We start from the raw sequence: 22,668 nt of genomic DNA, 5'->3' as shown, positions 1-22,668 counted from the left end.
GAGAAGCGGGAGAAGAAATGGCCGATTTTTCTCATTTATGCCATTCTCCTACCGATGCCTCCTGTTGTGAAAACGCAGGCAGAAACCAGCTAGCAAGGAGCCCAGGTGAACCAGTTATTGGGGGTCAGCCTCTAAGGCAACAGTGGACAGAGAAGTGAGAATGAATCTTGCGAAGAAAACAGAATAAAAAGCACAGTGTATTGTTTGGCTCATGGCTGAATCTTTCATGCTCAGAACAGTACCTAGCACAGTGCAAATGCTCAATAAATACTTGTTAAATAAAATAACCAATGATGATAATTTGCTAGAGCAAAGGAACATTGATCCAGGATATTATCATACAGTAACTCTGATCTTATGTTGGAGGGGATGGTAGTTGTCCAAGGCATCTGTTTGGAGAAATTGGCAGATTACAACTACCCTAAAGAGGAGAATCAGTGCCTTTTATTATTTCAATCCACTAATCACGTATTTGTAATTTATGAGTTGTATCTTAGTATTCAAAGATCTTGGGAGAAATTTTCCAGTAAGAAATGTTGGTAACACCCCGTCTCTACTAAAAAATACAAAAAAACTAGCCGGGAGAGGTGGCGGGCACCTGTGGTCCCAGCTACTGGGGAGCCTGAGGCAGGAGAATGGCGTCAACCCGGGAAGCGGAGCTTGCAGTGAGCTGAGATCCGGCCACTGCACTCCAGTCTGAGAGACAGAGCGAGACTCCGTCTCAAAAAAAAAAAAAAAAAAAAAAGGCCGGGCGCAGTGGCTCAAGCCTGTAATCCCAGCACTTTGGGAGGCCAAGACGGGCGGATCACGAGGTCACAAGATCAAGACCATCCTGGCTAACACGGTGAAACCCCGTCTCTACTAAAAAATACAAAAAACGGCCGGGCGCGGTGGCTCACGCCCGTAATCCCAGCACTTTGGGAGGCCGAGGCGGGCGGATCACAAGGTCAGGAGATCGAGACCACGGTGAAACCCCGTCTCTACTAAAAATACAAAAAATTAGCCGGGCGCGGTGGCGGGCGCCTGTAGTCCCAGCTACTCAGGAGGCTGAGGCAGGAGAATGGCATAAACCCAGGAGGCGGAGCTTGCAGTGAGCCGAGATCGCGCCACTGCACTCCAGCCTGGGCGACAGAGCGAGACTCCGTCTCAAAAAACAAACAAACAAACAAACAAACAAAAAAATACAAAAAACTAGCCGGGCGAGGTGGCGGGTGCCTGTAGTCCCAGCTACTCGGGAGGCTGAGGCAGGAGAATGGCATGAACCAGGGAGGTGGAGCTTGCAGTGAGCTGAGATCTGGCCACTGCACTCCAGCCTGGGCAACAGAGCCAGACTCCATCTCAAAAACAAAAACAAAAACAAAAAAAAAAAAGAAATGTTGGTAACTACATGGTTTTTTCAGGGAAAAAGGTACTAGAACATAGCTACTGGATTGTTTTATTATTACACAAGGTAAGTAAAAGGTATGTAATGACATCACTGATTAATTAGCTTTAACTCCCACCTTGCTTATGGGGATTCATGAGGATGAACAGCAAAGATAAGGGATACAATATGTCTATGATCTCAACTCTAAGTCAGCTGTGTACCTGTAATTCCTTCACTCTGCTTTATTCCAATGGCATCAATGTGGATAATGGGCTAGAAAAGGGTGTTATTCACTGATACAGGAAAATCAGGAGATTTATTCAGAGACTGCATTAAAGAAGATGATGGTGGGTATAGCAATGAACAGGTTTTTTGGTATTGAGATGGGAAACTGAGGGAACTGACATTTCAAGTCTCTCTAAAGAGAAAAGCAAGACTGAGATCAAAGAGTTTTGGTGGTGGTGGTAGGATATAGATTGCTTTGAGAAAGGTAGTAAAGGTTTAGAATAGTAACAGGCTTTAGAGCTAGAAGGACCCTTACAAGTCTCTTAATTCCATGGTTTACAAACTGATTTTTCAATCAGTGGATTTCTCCAAATGAATTCTTTTGCAGTAGTATAGCATATATAAATCAGATAAAAGTTCAGTGGCTCAGATAGAAGGGGAGAGAAGCCCTGAGCCTCAAATGTTATGTGTCCTTTATGCCTCCCATCCTCCGATTGCCCAACGTGGTTCCAGATGTATCTCTGAAGAATGCCTAGTCTCCTTTGAAGACAGTTTCGAAGCTATCAATCTCCTCATTTTGTAGATGAAGAAACAGACCCAGAGAAATGAATTGACTTGTCCACAGTGAGGTCAGGACTAGAATCCACCTCTCCTAATTCCTAGCCAGAACTTTTTTTTTTTGTTTTTTTTTTTTACTATATTATGCTATCCCACTTCTTGTAGACATAAAATTAATTGGCATCAGCAAAAGTCTCCAAGAATCTGGGATTTTAGGCTTTATTTTTCCAACGACATTTACCCTCAGATAATTTCTTTCTGTACTTCACAGTTCTATTTTATTACAAAAATTAGGAATGTCTTTTCTTACCAGCCTCACAACTTTAGATTAAATAAGAACGTGTGATGTGCTTAGAGATCCTTGGAAGGAAGTTGTGAAGCACATTCAATTTCCTACTTGTGAAAAACATAAAGGCTTTCTGGGGAAGTCATCAAGCAGAACTGGGAATGAAAAGTATTGAAACATTAAAAAATGCTCATGTACTACATGTAGTCTTTAGTAACTTGTTTTTTGCTTTTTTTTTTCACCTGAAATTATGTTTCTGAGATTCATCATGTTATTGTGTGTAGCTGTAGTTCATTCCTTTTTGCTGCTGTCTGAATATACCTCCATTTATTTATTACAGTTTAAGGGGACGTACACATGACAAAATTAGGGTTTTTGAAAAAGCAAGGAAATGATCTTTAAAATAAGCATAGTAATGGCCTCATAAGGGAAGAAAGGAGCATGGGATTGGGAAGAAACCCCTAGTAGTTTTAACATTATTAGTAATACTTTAGTACAGTGATGTTCTAAATGTGGTCGCAAGGCCACCAGCATCAGCATCACCCGAGATCTTGTTAGAAATGCACATTTTGGGGTTCACCTGAGACCTACTGAATCAGAAACTTTGGGGGTGGGCTCAGTAGTTTTTGTTGTAACGCGTTTTCCAGATGATTCTGATGTATGCTGAAGTGTGAGAACCACTGTTTTACTGTTATGCTTTATAATTTATAATTTACTTCCCTCTCTGTCTCTTGCTCTCTCTCTGTGTGTGTCATTCTTTCTCTCTCTCTGTGACATTATTCCTCTCTCTCTCATGTTACACAACAAAAAATAAAAGCATCTGATCAGTGACTAACCAGAAATAAAGAGCTGTAGGGGTATTAGAGCCATTTGATAGCTGTTCCTTTTGCAGGCTATTTGGTCAGAAGGATAAGTGGTGGGAAGAAAGGAAAGAAGAAGAATGGAACCATGGATTAATTCAGGAGGAAGGTGAAGGTTAAATAAGAGAGGGTTCTTTGGCAGCATATGATGACTAAAGTGTAGCTGAAAATATAGGGTATACTTTGAAACACATGTATATATGTTTGAATCTCTCTGTGTGTGTGTGTGTGTGTGTGTGTGTGTGTGTGTGTGTGTGTGTGTGTGTATGCTTTGAATGATACCTTGCTTGGAAAGCTTAACATGCCCACATCAGTAGAGATAATTACTCCCCCTCTCTACTTACCCCTGCTTCTGAATAATTTAGACTCAACAGGGAGTAACGTACTTTCCCCACAGGATATAACTGCTGTTATTAAAGTAGATCTTGCTGCCTTGGCCAGGCATTCTAAAATGAAATGAATGTGTATCATTACTACTTTGACTTCCTTTTTTGTGATTTTGGAGCTGCAGTTGCCTTTGCAAGCTATCTTTTTTCCCTGCTGCTAGCATCACATATCATCATGCTGAAAGTGAACACTACAAAAGGGGGAAAAAAGCTTAGTCTTTATTTATTTTGAAAGAAACTGGTTATTAACTGAACATTTATTCTTAAATGGCTTACCAGTGTTCAGACTGCAAAAGGGTAGCCCACACTCTGAAAGGTACCACACAGTCTAACTGTTGAAGATGTCATTGTTGCACACAGAGGACACAAAAGGCTTTAACCTGCCAACTGCCTGGGGACAGTCAGGGAAGAATCTCTTAAAAGATATTAATTGTGCAACATACACACCCTAGGGAAAACATCTCTAGCAGACAGAAAATAGCACCAAATGAGTTTTATACATCTTTCAGGTTTGTCATTTGCAACATGCTTTGGACCAATAAGATATGAGTTTATCCTCTTTGCCAGACTTCTATTAAGAGAAACTCAATGCTGTAAGAAAGTCTCCCGTCATCACCCTTGTTAAGGTTCTTGCTATTGTAATAACTTTCTGAACAGTCTACCCTTCTCTTACCTTGTCCACACTCCAGTTCCTCCTTCCTGCCACTGCCAGATTGACTTTCATAAAGTACAGTTTTGATTGTGTCATTAGTCCACATATTACATCTTGGTCTGTGCTTTGGTGAATTACAAACTCAGAGCTGACTGTATGCTTTACTGTTAATAATTGTGCAGGATCTTCTTTACACATTTTTGTGCACAACCTACTCCTGATGACATTTGATTATTTTATTATTATTTTAAGCATTCATCTTGGACTCTTTACATATTTTTATCCTATTGCGTTGTATTTTTGTTACTTGCCTCAAATTCCTTTTGAAATGTGGAGGGGTGAAAATAAACAGATGCAGAAATAAATACAGTCAGTAAGTCATTCTCCTTCTTGGAGGCTTTTATTACCTCCCCATTGTGCACTAAATAAACCCTAAACTTCTCAGTCTAGATGAGGTCCTCCATAATATGGCCTCAACCCACTCTTACAGTTTTATATTGTCCACTGCCAAAGTATGTACATTCTGTGGTCCATCAGACTGAATCCCTTGCCTTTCTCCAATCTCGCCATGTGTTTTCTTGCCTCCATGCCTGTGTGTATGCTGTTTCCTCTACCTATATCATTTCGTCTCTTATCTCTGCCTGTTGAGATGTTTGCCATCAAACTCCATAGTTCCACTGCTACTTCTTCCTAAATCCTTTTCTGATATAGCCACCATTTATGATCTGCCCTCTTCTAGAACATTTTCTTAATTGTCCTCATCATATTCTACCTTGTGTTACAGTTATTTGTACACTCACCTTATACCATCACCCACTTCATGCTCTAAAAATTGAAGCTTCTTGAGAGCAGGGGCCGTGCCCCATGCATCATTACATCCTCTCTACAGTATACCTATCAGTCTGTTGTATTCAGTAGGTGCTCAGCAAATGTTTGTTGAATAAATTTATATGACTAAAAATAATAAATGCAATTGTATTTCTGTTTGGATAAGAGATTGCATGTTTTAGCATTTGGACATATGTGCAAAATTTCTTGAGGCATACAGGACCACTAAGTACAACCCATTCCCACTACTGGAAAACCCAACAAAAAGAGTAGGCCCTGTTGTCACAGAGGCAGTAGCCCTTGATCCATTATGAAGGATATCTGACTTCTTTTTATATAAAAAGAGCATTATAAAAAGAGCATTAGCCCTGGAAATTTAATAATTTGGGGAAACAGCTCTAATGAACATTGAAAATACAGTTAAACATCCACAAAAGAAAATATGGACATAGTAATATGGCAGTGCTAACCTCCAGGCAGAAAATAAGGATATGACTTGTTTTTTCTTCTATAGCACAGTTAATGGAATGACTATGTCCTATTGAGTCGCTCAAACTGTCTGAGAAGTTACCAGACACCCTGAGTCAGTTTGAAGAATTTGATAATATGCCCTTAGAGATGGAGAACAGGATACAGATGCCAAAAATAGATCTGATGAGTGAGTGCAGCAGAATTCCTAGTATGACAAAATCAGGAAGCTGGAATTTGTTGAGCTGAAAACCATAACAGGAAAGCAAAAGACAATGATAATGTTTGATTCTTAAAGTGGATGCCGTTAAATAAACATACTAAGATGCCAGAAGTTTAAAGCGATGCTATTTTCCTCTCCTTACTCTTTATTTTTATATACCATGTTGCCTGTTAAATGATCACTTCTAAGAACTACATCTGAAACTATATTCTGTTGACTAGACTTATCATATACTTCATATTTACCTAATTGGTAAGGACAAAAAACAATGAAAATGAAAAAAAAAAAAAAAAAGACATCAACTGAGGAGCAAAAGGGAAAAGGGAAAAAGACAACTTCAAAGTAATTATTTGTGATGTTTTTGTTTAGGCCTGAAAAAAATGGCATCCAGCATGCTGCTACTGACATATGGTTCCCTCTGTGACCCTCAGAACCAAACAGAATGAATAATCCAAAGCTTCCCAGAATCCAAGACTTTTATATTAAAGTCATTCTTTTTTTTCCTTCAGCATTGTGTAGCTGCTTTGCTGAACAACAATGAAAATACATTTCCTGCCTCCCTTTTTTCTTTTCCATTTCATTTTTTTTTTTTAATTCAAGAGCAAGCTTTAGAGTTTAGCTAAAATGCCTCCATCAAATAAAGTGGGACAGCAGTACTTAGGACTATTTTTCTGTTTTTATTCATGACCTGAGTCATAGAAGAATGCTAGCTTTGAAGTCTGAAATTTTTTTTTTTTATGTTTGGAAGATACCACACGTGTCTTTTACATAGTCTAGTAAAGATGCTTGATTTTGGTTTTTTTATATGCCCTCTGTTATTGATGATCCAAGCAGTAAGACATATAAAATAAAATTGTGCTTTTTATGAATGTGATTGATCTCTCTTGTATTCTAAAGAATAACCTGGCAAAGCATTATGTTTTTGCTTTAGGTCTTCATAAGTCATCTACATAGAGGGTACTAAATAGGAAGAGGTGATAGTGACATTTTGCATGTTAGGTGTTCAGGTTCTATTTTAATTGCTGTGGGATTACATTTCAATTTTTTTTTTCATAATGTTTTCTCTGCAACAACAACCAGGTAGTCTTCCTGCCTTAGTCTTCATTGAACTCCCATTGCCCTCCACATCACTACCAGATTCTTCTAATTCATTAAACGAATATCACTCTTCTCAAAAGCCTTTGGTGTCTCCTCATTGTCTGCCAACTCTCTTTAATCTAGTATTCAGAGCCCTCCATGATTTGACTCCAATTCATCATTTGAGTTTTACCTGTCCCTAACAACTCCCTTGCTAGTACTTATGTTTCAGCTAAACACACACACATTTAATATACCCCTCATCCCATCCACTCCTCTCTCCCACACATGTGTTCGTATCTGTCCTTTTCCACTGCTGTTGCTTTTATAATATTCTCTACCAGGACCATCCAACCTCTCACTTTTACCTAGTTTTGAGGCAGAACTCCTACCCATATTTTGAGGCCCAATTTAAATGCACCATGTTTCAAGTCTTACTCGTCCCATTTATAATAGTTTTTATATCTTATTTCCCCTCATCATTATCTTTCCTTTGGTTATTTTCCCTCACAACTCCTTGCGGGAACTTACCATAGTACAGCAGCAGCCTTCCTTGTGCATGACAATTGCCAGTAATCCTTTGTTAAACAATGGGAATGAGGCCTAATGTCCACGCCCGGATCTCTGAACTTTTCTATCTTAATTATATTTAAATGTACACGCTATTCTGGTTATTGGAACTAGCATCCTAGTAACCTTTCTTTCCATAAACGAGGAGAACTTGGTGATTTATAGAGATGCTGTTGTTCATAATCAGAGATGTAATGTTTATTATATATGGAAATAACATTAAATTCATTAATGGAAAACAATAGTTTGAAAGAGTTAAGTGTCTGAATCAGTATTTAAAGTTGCCATAGCACAGCAGGACTTAGTCCCCTCAGACATTTGAATGAGCCATCAATTTAGCCTGTTGAGTGTGTGACTGAACAGACAAAGCCTTAGATGCATCAGTATAACCACACTGGCTGACCTAAAATAAGAATCTCTTTAGCTTCAAGCAGAATTTGCAAAACTCCTGGAATTCAAGCCTCAGGTGCCAACAACACTCAAAATAACCTTTACAATTTTCTGAGAGTTTACCTATGTTCCCCTAATAAAAGGTATTATTTAGTATTTCTTGACTCATCATTTAAAAGCCAATGTCCTGGCTACATGTATAAAGACTTGAGAGATCCCTTTCCTGTTTATTTGGTGAGTTAAGTTGCAGGCAACCACTAGAGAGACGCTGATGTCTATTAGTGCCACAGGTGTGAGTTTTGTAATCTCTCTTTCTGGAAAATGTCCAGGATGTCACTGTTTTGAAGGCTGGCTTCCCCTTGAAAAAAAAAAAAAAAAAGTAAATGTATCCTGTGCACTATTGTCACTTAGAGCTGTAGACCAGCAATGACTAAAAGCCTCTTGAGAAATAAACACAAGTGACAAAAGATTAATTCTTTTGGCATTCTTTATAGAAAAACCATGATCCTTTCCAAAGAGAAAACTCTTTGAAGTCCGTGTGGGTTCATTAGAAGTCCCTCTCTGGGAAAACTAAAGAGCAGGCAAATGATCAGTTTGTGTGTCTGACAGTGACATCTGTCACCCATTGACCTCAAATGTGACACATCTGATTTGGCTGCCTTCCTTCTTCATGGCTCCATGCATGTCCCTCGAAAGCTGTGCTAAATTATCAGAAATTTTAGAAACCACTCCTTGTCTCCAATGACTTTGATTGAAGAACTGCAAACTAGGTATGAAGAAGTTCAAACACATTAGGTTCCTAGGCAATTCGGCAGCAGGAGGGGGAGGGGGTGGCTAAAGAGCTAGAATATTGTTCTAGAAACCTGGATAATGGTAAGTACCTTGTAAAGTGAATGACCTATTGTTCCTTCACTGAAGGTTCACATTCTTGTAAGGTCTCACTGAACTTGTGTACTAGTTAGCTGTCCCACTAAGAGTTTGTTACTAAACAAAACAAACATACAAGTCAATGCTGTGGACCATGAACTTGATTTTCCTACAGTGTTTTGTTCACATGGATGGGTCAAAATTTGGGAAACATGGCTTAACCAAATTCAAAGGCTTTTTGATATAGGACTTCTCAAAACCTTCATTCTGTTCCTATGTGCTTTGTGCATCTCTAAGAGGAAACTGGAATGTAAGGTTGACCAGGAGACCTGTTCCTCCCTCTCACCCAGAGGAATTAACTCTTCCCTTCCATGAATGGGTATAGACTGAATACCTGTTAACAACAAAATCTGTCAGCAGCATCACTATTGAAGAAGACATAGTGAACCAGCTTTGTTTTCTTTAGTGGATGGAACTCATTCCACTCTGTAACATTTTGTTCTTGGCTTAACAAGCAACAGTGCAAGTGGCATAACCCTGCATATTTTTTGTTTTAGGTCACTCTGAGAAGCTGGTTTACTTATATTTAGATAATTAGTACAAAACAACACTGCCTTTATGGTTTCCTTTTAGAGTCTTCACACAACTAGGATTAAGGAAGACTAAAATTATATTACTTCTGGAAGGAAAGCTGGATCTCTACTAATTTGGTAGGCATGAAAACTAGAGAGAAGTTTGCTCTCCGTGGAGCAGTAATATTAAGTCTGATGCAAATGGCTCCTTTCTGACTTACTCATTCATTTGGTAAATATTTATTGAATGCTTACTATATTCCTAGTGGTCTTTTAGGTGTTTGGAATAGAGTTACTTAAAAAAGAACTTCCAACCTTGTGGAGCTTACATTCTATGGGGGAAGAAAACAAGCAAGCAAATACATTTATGAAAAAAAATGATATATTTACAGATTGGATAATTGATATGAGGGAGCTAAAATAAGGTGATAAGCTGGAATTGGGGAGTTCTTTTTATAAAAAGTGTGATTGATAAAGTTTCTAATCTCAAATATGTTTTCTCCATAATGAATTTCTGTACTAATAAAATGTAATACCTCTTCTTGTTTTCCTTCATAAATATATATACTTATAAAGAAGAGGTGATCATTGAAAGAGGAGGTGAGCCAGCCATGTGAAGATCTAGGAGAGCAGATTTCGAAGTGTAAAGTTTAGAAATTATAGGAAATGTGAGGTAGAGTCTTTAGCTGGTTTTAAGAACAGAAAAAAGTCATTGTGGCTAGAACACAGTGAGGAAGGGAACAAATAGTGTGATTTACTAGATCGGTGGTTCTCCAAGTGTGGTCAGGTACGTTGGTAGTCACACACAGGCTAGCAAGCTGTACTGTTGAGTCAAGGAATAAGAGATGGTATCCTCGGGCACCCAATTTATGCAGGTCCTGATAGTTCTCTGACTATGAGAAATCAGGGAGATATTATTTAGCGCAGTGGTCCTCAAAGTATGATTCCTGGGCCACCAATGTCGAACAACACTTGGAAACTGGTTGGAAATGCAAATTTTCTACCCCATCCCAGACCTACTGACAGAAACTATATGACTGAGACCAGCAACCTTTGTTGTAACAAGCCATCCAGGAGATTCTGATGTTAGATAGAGTTAGTGATTCACCTTGCTGGAAAATAACTGGGGGTGTGAGTGTGGAGTAAAATAGTGTCACTTTAGGAGGAAGTGTCTTCTTTGTTTAAAAGCCTTCTTCTTCCATTTGTGCTTTTGAACCCACCTGCTACTGGAAAGTACCTAGCTTCATTAATTCATTACCTCTTCCTGCATGTATTAGGAATAAACAGATGGTGCTCTTAGGGTTGTACATAGATAATTTCAGTTAATCCTTATAATAACCCTGTGGGATAGGTACTGTTATTATTCCCATTTTATAGAAAAGGAAATGAGGGCACAGAAAAGAAATTTGACCCTGGTCACAAAGGTAATAAGAGGAAGTCTGGTTCCAGAAGCACATTAATAAGTACTTTTCTACACTGCCTCTCACATATCTGGGATCAGTTGGGGTGATTTGATCTAAGATAACATTGTTCAAACAATTGCCTTTGCTTTTGACTTTGACTTCAAGTCTCTGAATGGTGCTCATAGAGGTCACCTAGTGACTATTCTAGTCCAAAACCCTGAGAGGTAAAACAGCTTGCCTAAGATTATAGAGCCAGTTAGTGTCAGAGCCATGACTTAAAACCCAGGTCCCTAACTTTCAACTCAGTGTTAGCACATTTCCATTGAAAACAAAACTGTGGATGTGACATACTGAAAATAACAAAGCCAGGACACATATCCAGCAGCTCATGTATTTACCAGTCTTCCTTTATCTTGCTATTGTTAGCACAATGAGTTCTTTTCCCGATTCTGGTGCCCATGAAGGGCCAGAGGACAGGGCCCCCTAGAGAGAATACGGCCATAGCTGGCAATAAGAGCAAACACTAGTCTTGCACATGGAATTTGAGTCTAGGATGCCAGAAGGGAGCATTAGGTTCTATTAGTAGTATCATTGTCAAATGCATGAAGACAACAATGCATCAAAAACAAAGTAACTTTTCACCGGCTTCTTTTTTATGTTTCCTAGATTTTCTCTTTGTTTGCTTGCTTGGTTTTGTTTTTAACCGTTTTTCTCATTTTATCTGTAGTGAAATTTTACCAAGGGAATGTACAGAAGTTAACATTCTGATCACTTCTTGGCCTTTTGGCTAACATGAAGTGCAAAAGTTAACATTCGTAGAGCCTTAAAATAGTCACCCCTGTACGTTTAAGGCTTCATCATAAAACCTCAGCAACATTAAACACAAAATCTCCATTTTGACATGTGAATCTGAAACGAACTAGCTTTTCTGTCTCTATCTTCTGTTTTACATTTACAAAAGTGTGATGTATAATTTAAGTTTTTTATCTCAAATGTGTTTGCTCTAGAATAAAATTCTGTAATAATAAAATGTTCTATCTCAGCTTGATTTCCTCTAGAAATATACTAACTATTCTTGTCATTTTCCCGTTAATACAGTCAGCAAATAAAAGTATTAATTCTGATTTAAAATCTAGTTCTGACTAGCATAATATTGTTTCATTCAAGATGCTTTTTGGGGACCCTCTTAGAGGATTAATAAGTTGTAATGAAAAATCATATATTGTATATTAGATGTAATTATACAATACATCTCTCTTTATTATCAGTCTCCCAGACAACTTCTATTTAAAGAAAAGGGAAGTGTTGATTATTCCCGGGCAAGATGGCCGAATAGGAACAGCTCCAGTGGTGCAGCCCCCGGAGGGTAAGCAGAAGCAGGGTGGAGTGTTGCCTCACCCAGGAAGCGCAAGGGATCGGGGAACTCCCCTTCCTAGCCAAGGGAAGCCATGAGGGACCATGCTGTGAGGGATGGTGCTATCCGGCTCAGATAACTATGCTTTTCCCATGGTCTTCACAACCCGCAGACCAGGAGATTCCCTAGGATGCCTACACCACCTAGGCACTGGGTTTCAAGCACAAAACTGGGCGGTCATTTAGGCAGACATCGAGCTAACTGCGGGAGCTTTTTTCGTATCCCAGTGGCACTTGGAACACTAGCGAGACAAAAACCATTCACTACTCTGGAAAGGGGGCTGAAGCCAGGGAGCCAAGTGGTCTTGCTCAGTGGATCCCACCCCCAAAGAGCCCAGCAAGCTAAGATCCACTGGCTTGAAATTCTTGCTGCCAGCACAGTCAGACTTCACAGTCTGAAGTCAACCTGAGACGCTTGAGCTTGGTGGGGGGAGGGGTGCCTGAGCTTGGTGTGGGGAGGGGCGTCCGCCATTACTGAAGTTTGAGTAAGTGGTTTTCCTCACACAGTGTAAACAAAGCCCCTGGAAGTTCAGACTGGGTGGAGCCCACCGCAGCTCAGCAAAGCCACTATAGCCAGACTGCCTCTCTAGATTCCTCCTCTCTGGGAAAAGCAACTCTGAAAGAAAGCAGCAGAACCAGTCAGGGGCTTATAGCTAAAACTCCCATCTCTCTGGGACAGAGCACCTGGGGGAATGGGGGGCTGTGGGTGCCCTTCAATGTTCCTGCCTGCTGGCTAAGAAGAGAGCAGTGGATCTCCCAGCACAGTGCTGGAGCTCTATTAAGGGACAGACTGCCTCCTCAAGTGGGTCCCTGAACCCTGTGCCTCCTGACAAGGAGACACCTCCCAGCAGGGGTGGACAGACACATCATAGGGGAAAGCGCCAGCTGGCATCTGGCAGGTGCCCCTCTGGAAGGAAGCTTCCAGAGGAAGGAGCAGGCAGCAATCTTTGCTGTTCTGCAGCCTCCGCTGGTGATCCCCAGGCAAACAGGGTCTGGAGTGGAACCCCAGCAAACTCTAGCAGACCTACAGAAGAGGGGCCTGATTGTTAGAAGGAAAACTAACAAAAAGAAAGAAATAGCATCAACATCAACAAAAAGGATGACCATGTAAAAACTCCATCCGAAGGTCACCAACAGCAAAGACCAAAGGTAGATAAATCCATGGAGGTGAGGAAAAACCAGCACAAAAAGGCTGAAAATTACAAAAACTAGAATGCCTCTTCTCCTTCAGAGGATCACAACACCTGGCCAGCAAGGGAACAAAAGTGGATGGAGAATAAGTTTGATGAATTGACAGAAGTAGGCTTCAGAAGGTGGGTAATAACAAACTCCTCCAAGCTAAAGGAGCATGTTATAACTGAATGCACGAAACTAAGAACCTTGATAAAAGGTTAGAGGAATTGCTAACTATAATAACTAGTTTAGAAAAGAACATAAATGACCTGATGGAGCTGAAAAACACAGCACGAGAACTTTGTGAAGCATACACAAGTATCAATAGCCAAATCAATCAAGCAGAACAAAGGATATCAGAGATTGAAGATCAACTTAATTAAATAAAGAGAGAAGACAAGATTAGAGAAAGAAGAACAAAAAGGAACGAACAAAGCCTCCAAGAAATATGGGACTATGTGAAAAGACCAAACCTGCATTTGATTGGTGTACCTGAAAGTGATGGGGAGAAAGGAACCAAGTTGGAAAATACATTTCAGGATATAATTCAGGAGAACTTCCCCAACCTAGCAAGACAGGCCAACATTAAAATTCAGGAAACACAGAGAACACCACAAAGATGCTCCTTGAGAAGAGCACCCCAAGACACATAATTGTCAGATTCACCAAGGTTGAAATGAAGGAAAAACTCTTAAGGGCAGCCAGAGAGAAAGGTGGGATTACCCACAAAGGGAAGCCCATCAGACTAGCAGCAGATCTCACTGCAGAAACCCTACAAGCCAGAAGAGAGAGTCAATATTCAACATTCTTAAGGAAAAGAATTTTCAACCCAAATTTCATATCCAGCCAAACTAAGCTTCATAAATGGAGGAGAAATAAAATCCTTTACAGACAAGCAAATGCTGAGGGTTTCTGTCACCACCAGGCCTGCCTTACAAGAATTCCTGAAGGAAGCACTAAATATGGAAAGGAAAAACCGGTACCAGCCACTGCAAAAATGACCCAAAATATAAAGACCATCGACTATGGTCAGTGAAGAAACTGCATCAACTAATGGGAAAAACAACCAGCCAGCATCACAATGACAGGATCAAATTCACACATAACAATATTAACTTTAAATGTAAATGGGCTAAGTCCCCAATAAAAAGGCATAGACGGGCAAATTGGATAAAGAGTCAAGACCCATTGGTGTGCTATATTCAGGATGAGAGGTGACAACGTGCTAGCAGCTCTCGGTGCCTCCTCGGCCCCGGCGTCCACTCTGGTGGCGCTTGAGGAGCCCTTCAGCCCACCACTGCACTGTGGGAGCACCTCTCTGGACTGGCCGAGGCTGGAGCCAGCTCCCTCCTCTTGCGGGGAGGTGTGGAGGGAGAGGCGCAGGCGGGAACCAGGGCTGCGCCCTGCACTTGCTGGCCAGCATGAATTCCCGCAGGCGCGGGTGCGGGTGCGGCTCCGCGGGCCCCCACACTCGGAGAGGCCAGCCGGAGCTGCAGGCCCAGGGCAGTGAGGGGCTTAGCACCTGGACCAGCAGCTGCAGAGTTTGCGCCAGGTCTCCCAGCAGTGCCGGCCCACTGGTGCTGTGCTCCTGCTCCAGTTCTTGTGGGGCCTCAGCTGCCTCCCCGGGGGGGCAGGGCTCGGGACCTGCAGCCCGCCATGCCCAAGCCCCCACTTCTGCCGTGGGCTCCAGTGGGGTCCAAGCCTCCCTGATGGGGGCCGCCCCCTGCTCTGTGATGCCTGGTCCTATCAACTGCCCGAGGGTTGAGGAGTATGGATGCATGGCGCGGGACTGGCAGGCAGCTCTGCCTGCAGCCCTGGTGAGGAATCCACTGGGTGAGGCCAGCTGGCCTCCTGAGTCTGGTGGGGACTTGGGGAACTTTTCTGTCTAGCTCAAGGATTGTAAACGGACCAATCAGCACTCTGTGTCTAGCTCAGGGTTTGTAAATACACCAGTCAGTACTCTGTGTCTAGCTCAAGGTTTGTAAATACACCAATTGGTACTCTGTATCTAACTAACCTAGTGGGGACTTGGAGAACTTTTCTGTCTAGCTGTGTCTAGCTCAAGGATTGTAAATGCACCAATCAGCGCTCTGTGTCTAGCTCAAGGTTTGTAAATACACCAATCAGTACTCTGTGTCTAGCTCAAGGTTTGTAAATACACCAATTGGTACTCTATATCTAGCTAACTCTGTGTCTAGCTAACCTAGTGGGGACTTGGAGAACTTTTCAGTCTAGCACTCTTGTGTCTAGCTCAAGGATTGTAAATGCACCAATCAACACTCTGTCAAAATGGACCAATCAGCTCTCTGTAAAATAGACCAATCAGCTCTCTGTAAAATGGACCAATTAGTAGGATGTGGGTGGGGTCAGATACAGGAATAAAAGAAGGCTGTCCGAGCCAGCAGTGGCAACCCGCTCGGGTCCCCTTCCACACCGTGGAAGCTTTGTTCTTTTGCTCTTTGCAATAAATCTTGCTGCTACTCGCTCTTTGGGTCCATGCTGCCTTTATGAGCTGTAACACTCACCGTGAAGGTTTGCAGCTTCACTCCTGTCAGCGAGACCACGAACCTACCGGAAAGAAGCAGCTCCAGACACATCTGAACGTCTGAAGGAACAAACCCTGGAGACACCATCTTTAAGAACTGTAACACTCACCGCGAGGGTCCGCGGCTTCATTCTTGAAGTCAGCAAGACCAAGAACCCCCCCAATTCCAGACACAAGGAGACCCATCTCATGTGCAAAAACACACATAGGCTCAAAATACAGGGAAGGATGAAGATTTACTAAGCAAATGGAAAGCAAAAAAAAAAAAAAAAAAAAGAAAAAAGGCAGGGGTTGCAATTCTATTGTCTGATAAAACAGACTTTAAACCAACAAAAATCAAAAAAGACAAAGAAGGGCATTACATAATGGTAAAGGGATCAATGAAACGAGAAGAGCTAACTATCCTAAATATATATGCACCCAATACAGGAGCACCCAGATTAATAAAGCAGGTTCTTAGAAACCTACGAAGAGACTCCTACACAATAATAGTGGGAGACTTTCACACCCCACTGTCAATATTAGACAGATTAACGAGACAGAAAATTAACAAGTATATTCAGGACTTGAACTCAGCTGTGGACCAAGTGGACCTAATAGACATCTACACAACTCTCAACTTCAAATCAACAGAATATACATTCTTCTTAGCACCACATAGCACATATTCTAAAATCGACCACATAATTGGAAATAAAACACTCCTCAGCAAATGTAAAAGAATGGAAATCATAACAAACAGTCTCTCAGACCACAGTGCAATCAAATTAGAACTCAAGATTAAGAAACTCATTCAAAACCACACAACTACATGGGAACTGAACAACCTGCTCCTGAATGACTACTTAGGAGAATAATGAAATTAAGACAGAAATAAATGAGTTCTTTGACACCAATGAAAACAAAGACACAAAGTACCAGAATCTCTGGGACACAGCTAAGGCACTGTTTAGAGGGAAATTTATAGCACTAAATGCCCATAGAAGAAAGCAGGAAAGATCTAAAATTGACACTCTAACATCATGATTAAAAGCACTAGAGAAACAAGAGCAAACAAATTCAAAAGCTAGCAGAAGACAAGAAATAACTAAGATTAGAGCAGAACTGAGGAGATAGAGACATGAAAAACCCTGCAGAAAATGAGTGAATCCAGGAGCTGGTTTTTTGAAAAGATTCACAAAATAGATAGACCACTAGCAAGACTAATAAAGAAGAAAAGACAGAAGAATCAAATAGACACAATAAAAAATGATAAAGGGAATGTCACTACAGATCCCTCAGAAATATAAACTACCTCCAGATAATACTATAAACATCTCTATGTAAATAAACTAGACCATGTAGAAGAAATGGATACATTCCTAGACACATACACCCTCCCAAGACCAAACCAGGAAGAAGTTGAATCCCTGAATAGACCAATAACAGGTTCTGAAATTGAGGCAGTAATTAATAGCCTACCAAAGAAAAAAAAAAAGCCCAGGACCAGACGGATTCACAGTGGAATTCTAGCAGAGGTACAAAGAGGAGCTGGTACCATTCCTTCTGAAATTATTCCAAACAATTGAAAAAGAGGGACTCCTCCCTAACTCATTTTATGAGGCCAGCATCATACTGATACCAAAACCTGGCAGAGACATAACAAAAAAAGAAAAATTCAGGCCAATATCCGTGATGAACATCGATACAAAAATCCTCAATAAAATACTGGCAAATCGAGTCCAGCAGCACTTCAAAACACTTAATCAACCACGATCAAGTCGGCTTCATCCCTGAAAGGCAAGGCTGGTTCAACATATGCAAATCAATAAACATAATCCATCACATAAAGAGAACCAATGACAAAAACCACATGATTATCTCCATAAATGCAGAAAAGGCCTTCGATATAATTCAGCACCCCTTCATGCTAAAAACACTAAATAAACTAAATATCAATGGAAGATATCTCAAAATAATAAGAGCTATTTATGACAAACCCACAGCCAATATCATACTACATGGGCAAAAGCTGGAAGCATTCCCTTTGAAAACTGGAACAAGACAAGTATGCCCTCTCTCACTACTCCTATTTAACATAGTATTGGAAGTTCTGGCCGGGGCAATCAGGCAAGAGAAATAAAAGGTATTCAAATAGGAAGACAGAAAGTCAAATTATCACTGTTTGCAGATGACATGATTGTATATTTGGAAAACCCCATCGTCTCAGCCCCCAAACTCCGTAAGCTGATAAGCAACTTCAACAAAGTCTCTGGATACAAAATCAATGGGCAGAAATCACAAGCATTCCTATACACCAATAATAGACAGAGAGCCAAATCATGAGTGAACTCCGATTCACAATTGCTACAAAGAGAATAAAATACCTAGTAATAAAACTTACAAGGGATGTGAAGGACCTCTTCAGAAAGAAGTACAAAGCACTGCTCAAGGAAATAAGAGAGGGCACAAACAAATGGAAAAACATTCCATGCTCATGAATAGGAAGAATCAATATTGTGAAAATGGCCATACTGCCCAAAGTAATTTATAGATTCAATGCCATCCCCATCAAGGTACCATTGACTTTCTTCACAGAATTGGAAAAAACTACTTTAAATTTTATATGGAACCAAAGAAGAGCTGATATAGCTAAGACAATCCTAAGCAAAAAGAACAAAGCTGGAGGCATCACACTACCTGACTTCAAAATATACTACAAGGCACAGTAACCTAAACAGCATGGTACTGGTACCAAAACAGAGATATAGACCAATGGAACAGAACAGAGTTCTCAGAAATAACATCTACAACCATCTGATCTTTGACAAACCTGACAAAAACAAGCAATGGGGAAAAGATTCCCTATTCAATAAATGGTGTTGGGAAAACTGGCTAGCCATATGAAGAAAACTGAAACTGGACCCCTTCCTTACACCTTATACAAAAATTAACTCAAGATGGATTAAAGACTTAAATGTAAGACCTAAAGCCGTAAAAACCGTAGAAGAAAACCTAGGCAATACCATTCAGGACATAGGCACAGGCAAATACTTAATGACTAAAACACCAAAAACTATGGCAACAAAAGCCAAAATTGACAAATCGGATCTAATTAAACGAAAGAGCTTCTGCACAGCAAAAGAAACTATCATCAGAGTGAACAGGCAACCTACAGAATGGGAGAAAACTTTTGCAGTCTATTCATCTGACAAAGGGCTAATGTCCAGAATCTACAAGGAACTTAAATTTACAAGAAAAAAACAAACAACCGCATCAAAAAGTGGGTGAAAAATAGGAACAGACACTTTTCAAAAGAAGACATTTATGTGGCCAACAAACATATGAAAAAAAGTTCAGCATCACTGCTCATTAGAGAAATGCAAATCAAAACCACAATGAGATACCATCTCATTCCATTTAGAATGGCGATCATTAAAAAATCAGGAAACAACAGATGCTGAAGAGGATGTGGAGAAATAGGTATGCTTTTACACTGTTGGTGGGAGTGTAAGTTAGTTCAACCACTGTAGAAGACAGTGTGGTGATTCCTCAGGGATCTAGAACCAGAAATACCATTTGATCCAGCAATACCATTACTCGGTATATACCCAAAGGATTAGAAATCATTCTGCTATACAGACATGCACACGTATGTTTATTGCAGCACTATTCACAATAGCAAAGACTTGAAACCAACCCAAATGCCCATCAATGTTAGATTGGATAAAGAAAATGCGGCCTATATACACCATGGTATACTATGCAGCCATAAAAAATAATAAATTCATGTCCTTTGCAGGGACATGGATGAAACTAGACACCATCATTCTCAGCAAACTAACACAGGAACAGCAAACCAAACACCACATGTTCTCACTCATAAGTGGGAATTGAACAATGAGAACATATGGGCCTTGGGAGGGGAACATCATACACTGGGGCCTGTTGGGGGGTGGGGGGCAAAGGGGAGGGATAGCATTTGGAGAAATACCTAATGTGGATGATGGGTTGATGGGTGTGGCAAAGCACCATGGCACATGTATACCTATGTAACAAACCTGCACATTCTGCACTTGTATCCCAGAACTTGAAGTATAATAATAATAATAATAATGATGATGATAAATAAAAATGGAAGTGTGTTCAAAATACTTTTTAATGTTTTTAACTTAAAATTTATTTTATCCCTGGCTGTTCCTAAAATATAGGGTCTGTGAGAGGGAAGAAGTTTTTCTCAGTTTTCTGAAGAGGAACTCTTGCTTTTAGATCCTTGCTCAAGTGTTTTTGAGACTACAGTGTGTGTTGAGCAATAATGCCCACCCTCTTAGAAAGGATCTTAAGAGAAGGTATTTTACTAAAATGTCAGCTTCCCCTTTTTTCACTTCCTTGCTTTCAAGTAAAATTATGGCTTTTGCAAAGAATACCTCAACAGTTAATGTGAGTCATTTTTCTTTAATATTAATACTGGGATTTCTACTGCTTTTAAATAAAAAATTTCTACACTATTGTAGCTCCTGAAAACTGTGTCACAGGCCAGTGCACTACAATATAGAAATTCTATGTGTGCAATTAGTTTTAATTAAGAGTGAGTTACATTTTCAGATAAAGTGGTAACCTAAGTTCCCAACACAGTGTATTAGCAGCATTACTGCAACTTGAGGAGTTACTAGGAAGTGTTTTTACTTTTATCCTTGTATATTAACAATGGTTTAGGGCAAAGGCTCACTTCTGTTCTAAGTGGAAGGAGTAGTTCTCATTCTGAGAATAAATGTCTCTCCAGGAGGCTGGCCAAGAGTTCTGCTTTTTATTCAGGTCTTAATTTTTTTTGTCACTTACACATGTTTAGTGTTTTTGTGTGTGGGCACACAAACAGTTGTATAGAGAAAGGCACACAGGTTTTTCTCTAACAGTTTAGAAACTGTACCAGACACTAGGATGACCATCTCTCCTTGTTTGCCCAGAACTGAGGTCTTTTCCTGGAATGCAGTATTTTCAGTGCCTGAACCAGGAAAGTTTTGGGCAAACCAACATGGTTTGTCATCTGAGTTCAAGAAAGTAGTTCTGGTATGACAATACAAATGTTTCGTACTCCCACATAGTTAATTCTGGACTTAAAGGGGAGGTATTTCGGAAGCTAACTTAATACTTCTAGTATATAACAAAAGTAGTGAAAATAGTCAAACTTAGTCAGCAACAAGCCTAAGAACTAGTCAGATGTGAAGGTTAGCAGTAATGGCAAAAGTATGAAAAGAGGAGACCATGAATAATTACAATCTTAGATTCTATAACTTTATTCTGGGTTTTAAGATTTAATCTAAGAGTTGTATAAACAGTGGGGTTTGTATATCGAGCTGAACAATAATGGAAAGGATTATTAAAAATATCTGCACTATTTATTTTTATCTGCTTGAAGTGCAATAAAACACAACAGGCTGTGAATTATTGTGTAATAGTTACCACATTGTGTCATTAGATGTGAGACAGACGGCTGAGATCCAGTTAAATGCGCTGTCATTTTCAGCCTCTAGAATTATATTATAGTTCTGAGAGAAGAGGTGTGCACTGGTTTGTGAAGTCTAGGATTGAAACCAAGAATTTTTTGATTTTTAGTTCTCTGATCCAACACAAAGTTATGTGTTTCCAGCCAAGTTGCTTAAACTTAGTGCCACAGTTTTCTGATTCTTTGACTTAACAGAGCAAAAGTTAGCTCTCAGCTTCTAGACTGTACAATTTTGGACAGTCTTGTAAAGGTAGTGGTCATTTGAAGTAAAGATGGGAATGAAGTCCACTTTAGTATAAGAGACTGCATTTCGCGCCATGTTATCTGTCTGTTAAGAAAACAATATGGTTAGTCAGTATCAAGTAGAAAGTCCTGTCTGACTTTCATTATCTGCTGCCAAACTACCTATCAAGTCCCACTGGGCAGGCAGAATCCCATGGAAATCAGCGTATGTGTTCTAGATCTAGACTGTCTGGATTCAAAGCCTTGCTCTACCATTATTAAGTCTGTGATCTTTGTCAAGTTACTTAACCTCAACGTGTTTTAGTTTCTTCATTTGCAATGTTGGGTTCTCACTAACAACATATAACTCTTAAGGATAAATATATAGAGAACAGTTAGAATAGTGTTTGGTGCACAGTAAGGGTTTGCTATTTTTATTACTGTTGTCATCATTATTCCTTAATGTGTGCCCTTGCTCTGGGCTCAATTCTCTCTTTAGTATATACATGCCATGCGAACTCATGTTTTTTTATATCTTTGTTTGCGCTGAACTCTCTGCATGCAACATGATGTTTTTTCCAGCTTGCCCAAAGTTTATCCATTTTTAAAAGACCATTTCTAATCCCATCTCTTATGTGAGACTTTCAGAAAACTCTCACTTTGATAAATTACTTTATAATTACTGCCAGAAACATGCAGTTCAGCTTTCAGCCGTTTGTTGTTTGCTGTTTGCTATGTACTAATGTTATGTCGTCTGCTGATCTGTTAACTTTTTGACAGTTGGGCCAATGTCTTGTCTATTTTATTGTTTTCTACAGCCCCCTATAGTATGTTTCTTGATTAAAAACAAGTTGAGTATCCCTTATCCTAAATGCTTGAGATCAGAAGTATTTCTGTTTCCAGATCTTTCCAGATTTTGGAATGTTTGCATATACATAGCTATGTATATCTGTTTGCAGATACATAGCGATATCTTGTGGATGAGATCCAACAGAGTGTAAAATTTGCATTTCATATACACCTTATACACATAGCCTGAAGGTAATTTGATACAATGTTTTAAATAATTTTGTTAAAGAAACAAAGTTTTGACTGTGTTTTG

The sequence above is a fragment of the Macaca mulatta genome, chromosome X, assembly GCF_049350105.2.
Source record: "Macaca mulatta isolate MMU2019108-1 chromosome X, T2T-MMU8v2.0, whole genome shotgun sequence".
NCBI classification, from domain to species: domain Eukaryota; kingdom Metazoa; phylum Chordata; class Mammalia; order Primates; family Cercopithecidae; genus Macaca; species Macaca mulatta.
Note: the sequence above shows the minus strand (reverse complement) of the source record.